Source organism: Botryllus schlosseri, chromosome 11, assembly GCF_051294905.1.
Source record: "Botryllus schlosseri isolate E-star chromosome 11, Bs_hap1, whole genome shotgun sequence".
Taxonomy (NCBI): domain Eukaryota; kingdom Metazoa; phylum Chordata; class Ascidiacea; order Stolidobranchia; family Styelidae; genus Botryllus; species Botryllus schlosseri.
This window is the reverse complement of record NC_137246.1, coordinates 7819181-7826491: the sequence shown is the minus strand read 5'-3', so window position 1 is coordinate 7826491 and position 7311 is coordinate 7819181. Positions and strand designations below refer to the sequence as shown.

The window sequence follows — 7311 nt, the reverse complement described above, 5'->3', positions numbered from 1 at the left end:
ACTCCGACTCCCGAGTCTCTAAACTTACCAAATCTGACTCCAACCCCGACTCCAACAGTATTATCAGATTACTTTGAAAATAATAGGCCACAGTGACGGTTAAATGACTATCATATAACCAGGCCGTGTTATTTTTGGCATTTCAGGAGCCAGATGCCAAAACTGCCAAAAATAAAAATTTGACAATGCCAAAAATAAGCAATTTTTGGCATATGCCAAAAATAACACGGCCTGCCAAATAGTGTATTTCGTTCATGGTGTTGTGTTAACAGGACCGCGTTACAAGCGAGAAGAGCGTTTGTGAAAGGCAGGTTTCTTAATCTGGGTCCAGCCCACCCTTTCGGGGTGAAAGCGCGGTGTCCTAAATGGTGTGGGCACAGCGAGATTGAACGGCTGACTGCATTTGGTTTACGTCTTACTTTCCATTTGTCCAAAGGCAATTTTATGACCATTTTTGACCGGCTTGTCGAGCGCTAAATTTGATAAAACGGGTATCAATGAGAAGCTGCCGCAGTACTGATTATTAAAATATAAATTATATTCTGCTCATGGAACTGGAACCCCCAAAATCAACCACGATTTTTGCATTGTGATCGAGTTGAACATAGTGACGCAACAAACTGTCTGGCTATTTCTGAGCTGCATAGTCTCGTTTTGCCAGACAGTCTTGTTGCGTTAATGTTCCTAAACAAGCTAACCTTACCAGGACACTTTCATGCGAGTTGGTAATATTAAAGCCACCTGAAGTGACAAAAGTCCTCCGAAAATATATCGGTAGACTGGAGGAGAAATGATCGTCGGGCTACTAAATAAAATGCGTTGAGAGACAACACAGGAAACTACTGGAAAAGGATCAGGAAGAAAAATATTTCCGCGATGGCACTGGCGAAGTGATCTCTTTTCATGATGCATGGAAGCCGGTTCGGCCCTCCAAAGATTTTGAAGCTCTGAAAACCTTTTGTGGATGACTGGCAACATTCTTTCCATCAGCGGCTACTGTTGAAGACAATATTTCCCAGATTCGCTAAACGAGAAATGAATTTAGGAGAAACTTAGCTGACCTGAGTTTGGAAGCACTGCTACAGTGCAAACGATTTAAGTCTACACTCCAAGTTTTGAAGTGTTGCTCAACCCGGAAAATTGAACACGAAACGTGATCCAAAAGTTGAACGCCTAAAAGTGTTGCGAAGTGTTTAAATTAAAGGTGTTTACCTAAAAAGTGTTCAGTCTCAAAGTGGCTGGTTGACTAGTCACCGGTACGCAGGGCTCAAAATAAAATCAGATTTTATTGATTCATTAATAAATGACGCTTATAATACCCAACCTGGGTTATTAAATACGTGCAAACATTCAAATTTCCAATAGCTGCTGTGACAGGGTTTCATAAATTCAAATCAGCAGTTGAAACCGTTTCCGGAATAGTCCATGAAATTACGAACATCACAAATGATTAAGAGCAAACTCACAACAAATATCATGCAACTCGCTCAATCATGAAAATGAATGCATTGGGATAGTGATAACAAAATATCATTTAGTATCTGAAACTCTCGTGACAGGGGCATGGACTCAAATTAATTGGTTACGTCCGTTAGCGGAAAACATGATCAACAGCGGAAAATATGATCAACACAAATCATTACAACTTATATAAAACTAATCAAATTATGGTTTGTAAATTCCTGATTTTATTATAAACAAACAAACAATGAATGTATCAGTATCACTACCACTACCATGATAACCAACCATAAGTATTTTTTTACTCTTAATGAAATTGGACCTGCTAACCAGGCATCAAAAATATTCTAGTGCTTGCATTACAAGTATTTATATCAGGTTAATGCCAATCACTTTTGTTTGAACAACAAAGAATTGTTTCTTTGAGTCCGTACAAATTCTGCAGATTTATAGAAAAGATTTTGTTATTATTTACCAGTCTGCTGCAAAAAATGAAATCAGGAAGTTATTAGGGCACACCCCACTTATGATAGCAAAAAATTTCATACACCCCTTATCGTCGTATCATAAAATTAAAAAAGCAACCAGAAATCCCAACGGATAGTTGGATGGCAGTGACGGTAATGGTTGTTGATGAGAGAATATTCAAATATTAAATTCTGACCATACACAGAGAAATAACTACAAGCTGCCATGTGCGAAAAAGATTTTAGTTGACTGCGGCTTCACGCCCCTTCAAATGCTTTCTCCTGTTTGAGAACCACTACTTAAGGGTGTGACAATCCAATGCATAGCAGCTCAAAACGTCAACAATGTTTCTGAATACTCCATTTTCAATGAAGCATTTATATATTCTTGCCATCAGCTGCAATCCAGGCTCGGTGAATCTCTGATTTGTGGCGTGTCATGGTGTTTGCTTCTTTTTACTGGTCGACTTCAAGTTGCGCTCCTTTAAAATGTGATTAAATTCCAAAGTTTTGAATATGTCAATGAAAATTCTAAATTTTATGCAGAAATAAATATAAATATTTCGGACATGTAGGTTACAGAAGCACAGGAAAGGTGCTCGGATACATGTGAAATCCAATCACTGAGTAGGACTAAAATTAGCAAAACGACTAATAAAAGTATCTTTAATTAGGTCTGCGTTTTTAACAGTAACTGCATTTTGACAGTTACATTGACATTCAGACGCACAGGCAACTGTGAGAATGCAGAACTTTAACTCAGAATGAAATTTATAGCAGAACGTTGCAAGTCTATGTAAATTTGTATGGTCCACAAAACAGAAAGATTACGGTACCTGTTTCAATAAGACATGCGCTCGGGTCTTGGATTATATTCGTTTGTCTCTCAATTTGGCTTGGAGAAGGAGACAGTTGACTTCATCAACCTCGTTTTGCTGAAAATATAATTGATTGCAAACAAGATCTGACAATAAATGTAGTAGAACCGTTGTTCCTATGGGTTCAGATTTTTATTCTAATAATTGACATACGGTACGGTAGGCTTCACATATAGCTTTGATTCTAAGATTTTGTAGCTGCTTTGAATTGAGACGAGAAAATATATCAGACAAAGGACACATTGATTGTCTTTAGTACAAAAACTTTGTGACATCTTATCGAAGGTGTGAATACTTTTCCTTCATTGCGGTAATTGTAACTGTTGTAAATCTTTCAAAATCCTTCATTTCTGATTAAATTTAATTAACGCAATTCATTGGAATTAGTAGGTTAAGGGAAATGATCTCAATTTGATGTTCACCTAGTCCTAGTATAGTTTAGTAAGCAATAGTTTAAATACAAGTTACACCGGCTCTTTACATTCAAGGACTGCAAAAACCAGCACATTGCATAATCAATGGTGATATATGAAATGAATAAATAGACTTTCATAATCACATGTTTCCATGGGTTCTTGAGACAAAAGTATGTATCGCAAAAGATGACTGCACCGGCACAAAATCCGTTCAGATGACTCCTCACGTCACTATCAACATTGTCTGTTAGCGCAGGCATGGTAGAACCAGGGGCTCTTTTCGAAGAGTCGACATCAGTTGGATGAATTTGAGGATCAATCCAAGACTGTTGAAAAGAAAATACTTGTTTTAAAAATTTGCTATACAAGGGAACTATTCAATATTCGAAGAGCTTCTTCGAGGTACAAAACTTCAATATAAAATTGAATAGTATATGCATATTGAAATGTGACCAAATATTATTGGCTGAGACTCGTCAGGGGTAATCATCAGCAACTAGTAACGAATTCAAAAGAACGTTGTATATCAACAATTGTATCACAAAATATGACGTCACCCGCATTCAGTATTCACGCAGATATCAGACTGGATACAATTGTATGTGACAAAAGGGTGTCTTTCATAGAACAATTAATTGATGGAATTGAAAGTTGCATGTGACCTTTCCACCAATTTTACTCCAGCACGGGTAGCATACTTTCCTGGATTGTTAATCATTTTAGTGAAATTTTACCAGCAAACATTCATAAAAATAACCTAATGCAGCAGAATCAAATTTATTATCTAAGGATATACCAGCTTACTTAAGAAACACTGCGATGCTTACCAGTATTTTAAACACCAAATGCATTTCAAAATGGTGCCAATTGCAATACATACTACCTGAACATTAGGGCATTATCATATTCTTTCCATCAGCCGCAACCCAGGCTTGATGAGTCCCTGATTCGTGGCGTGCCATGGCGGCTCCATCTTTTTACTGGTCAAATCCAAATGCTGCTCCTAGAAAATATGATAAATACCAAAGGAAAATTGTGAATATTATGCAGAAGTAAATATAAATATTTCACACAGGTAGGTTACAGAAGCGCAAGAGAGGTGCTCAGCCCCCCAGGTTGAGAACCACTGACCTAGCCCATTATAGCTCAGTAAGCAATAGTTAAAGTACAAGTTAGATGAGCTCATTACGTTCAACTACATCTCTGTTCAGTGTTCAGTGTACACTGTACAGTGTACACAGATGAAGCCTTTTTCAGCTCATACCGAATAGTCCGTAGGCTACTCTGCGAGATAGTTCGTGAGGAAAGTAGGACTGCAAAAACCAGGACATTACATAATCAATGGTGATATAAAAAATAAATAAATAGGCTTACATAATCATATGTATCCATGGGTTCTTGAGACAAAGGTCTGTATCGCATAAGATGACTGTGCCGGCACAAAACCCGTTACGAACGACTCCTCAGTCCTCACGTCACTGTCAACATTGTCTGATAGCGCAGGCACGGTAGATCCAGGGGGCTCCTTTCAAAGAGTCGACATCAGTTGGACGAATTTGAGGATCAATCCAAGACTATTGAGAAGAAAATATATGTTTCAAAAATTTGCAGTACAAAAATGAACTACTCAGTAATCACGTAGATATCATACTGAATACAGTTGTTGTTTTCTGCAATAAGTTCTGTGTCACAGAAGGGTGTCTTTCATAGAATAATTAGGTAATGAAATGGAAAGTTGCACATGACGTTACCACCGGCACGGGTAGTATACTTCCTGGATTGCTAACAATTTTTGTGAAATTTTATCAGCAAACATTCATAAAAATCTTTATCACGAAGATAACCGAATGCAACAGACTCAAATTCATTAAAGATATACCAGTTCACTTACAAAACATCGTGATGCTTACCAGTATTCCATACAGCAAATGCATTTCAAAAAGGTGCCAATTTCAATACATACTACCTGCAAAATAGAGTTTAGTTCAGTTACCGTATCATAATAAACTCAGGAAAGTCAAATTTGAGGACTGGGCAAAACAAATATTACCCCTTGTGATCCATGGTTTGTTGAAAAGATTGTTTGTTTGGCAGTGCTGTTATTGGGGCGATTTTGTGGACCTAAAAATGGAAGATTTTGACCAAAAAATCCACATTCACACATATTTTGACGATAAAAAACTTAATTTTGACCCCATGTACTTAAATTAGGTGTTTCTGACATAATGTTAGAATTGTACTACCGGTACTTATCTTTATTTCTGGCTGGAGCTGTCTGTTCTTCCAAAGTAGTTTGACCTAAAAAATATCTTTTGGCAAGAAAACTGACAAATTTTTACATGAAGAAACCTTATTTTATCGAAATCTAGACCCATGAAGAATTCCAGTATTAGTTACATCTCGTATTATGGTAGAAATAATTGAAACTTTGTTGTAGTATAACAAAAGATACTTTCCCACATTTTCGGGTAGAAAGTGTCTGTCCTTACTAAGTAGCTTGGCAAGAATGGGGAAAAAAATTCACCAGCAGCAGTTGTTGGCCGTTAACACTGAGGTTGTGGGTACACTGCAGGTGACACACCGTGTTGCTTCAATGTGACAAAGTTGTCTACATCACAATTTTTCATCATACGGTTTCTAATAGAAGAACCAATGCCCACGCAATCTTGCTTCAGTTAGGATAATTCAGTAGGCTACGTTGAGCATTTATTTTATTTGACAGTTTCTGATTCACAATGAGCAGACGATAGTAGGCTACAAGATGTAAATTGTAAAATGATAAGTTCACCGACAGTGCAATCATCTATGATACAAACGAAATGCAAGTTGCCAAAAAAAATTTGACTTTGTAAACAATTTTTGCAATTTTAACCTAACGGTACAATTTTGACAAAATTTTGACCTATTTTGACATGTCAAAAAAACTGTCTTAGTTAAAACCTTACCACTTGGAATAAACAGTACAGTGTAAAATGTGTTGCAGTTGAAAAACCATCAAAACCGTTGCATGACTGTCATACCGGTATTCAATTGCTGAAATTGCAGTACTTGTCCACAATGGACCACAATATCGCCTACATAGGGATATTTCAGTGTGGATAGAGAGAACATCCCTTTATCTATACGTCAAAAAGTTAGTTGGATATCAGTACCGTAGTACTGGACCTGGTCGCAGCCTGGTATATTATCAGATTCGGAGCTCGATCATCCAGCAAGAAGATCGGACGAATCATATACTAGAAAACTTCCAAAGAACATTCATATGAATAAGGGATATCAGTAGTCTACTAAAACATCTAAAACAAACGACCTTATTGCCATGTCAAAACGAGCTCATTTTATGACTATTCTCACATTACATGTATTCAATAACATTTACCGCATTTCCATACCTTACAGTACATGGATGGTATGATCCTTTACGCCATCAGGTAGCAGAAACTGCTTCAATATATCCATTCCGCCAAGTCTGTTCGTGTACCGTACTCTCTGCCTGAACCTTGACGAACCACCAATTCAAATTCCAAACTGAAATCGAGCGCGCTCTACCGTAACGAAGGTGGTGACCCCTCTGCGTCACAGGGAAATATGTATATTTTGTTCAAAAATTACCCTTAAGCTTGGTGGTTTGGTCAGTTGAATAATATTATTTTACATACACCATGATTTTATGTGATCCCCGAACGTACCGATAGTTTATGAATGCGAAATTTATGATAAATTACGGAGTATAAATTTTCTTGAAAGTAAGCCGCAGTGGCGAAGTGTTACAAATAAACGGAGAAATACGCAGAAGTGTTGCGACGATAATGGCCCAATGCGTTCATATGCCCAAAAAGTGTGTCTGTACGCAGAATAAAGTGTTATGAAGTGTTCAATACGACCTTGCGGATTTAGAGTGTATTCAACAGCTGTAACAATCAGCTGTTGAGCGTGTTTGTTAGGCTTTTCTTTTTTTTTTGCTTATTGGCACCGATTCCGATGGATACTGCACATTTTGTGGTTTCGTTTGATATAATTAACCTATGAAATCGTTAGGTTTTTTCTTCTTCTTATTGTTTGTTGGCACTGATTATACGTGGATGCTGC

General features: G+C 37.3%; 2 long non-coding RNA genes across 4 annotated transcripts; both read right to left on the bottom strand.

Annotated features, from left to right (window-relative positions):
• Nucleotides 1–1267: 1267 nt before the first annotated feature.
• LOC145451048 (uncharacterized) lies at nt 1268–3276 on the bottom strand. The gene is made up of 2 exons (XR_013918678.1): nt 2765–3276; nt 1268–2410 (listed from the first exon to the last, which is right to left on the bottom strand). It is a non-coding gene; the product is annotated as an uncharacterized LOC145451048 (long non-coding RNA).
• Nucleotides 3277–3349: 73 nt separating this feature from the next.
• On the bottom strand, nt 3350–6718 carry LOC145450919 (uncharacterized). Of its 3 annotated transcripts, none has more exons than XR_013918639.1 (5): nt 6615–6718; nt 5133–5188; nt 4597–4796; nt 4106–4225; nt 3350–3548 (listed from the first exon to the last, which is right to left on the bottom strand). It is a non-coding gene; the product is annotated as an uncharacterized LOC145450919 (long non-coding RNA). The 3 variants fall into 3 exon arrangements; XR_013918640.1 differs by lacking the exon at nt 6615–6718 and adding an exon at nt 5273–6365; XR_013918638.1 differs by lacking the exon at nt 6615–6718 and having other exon boundaries at nt 5133–5267.
• Between the last annotated feature and the right edge of the window lie 593 nt (nt 6719–7311).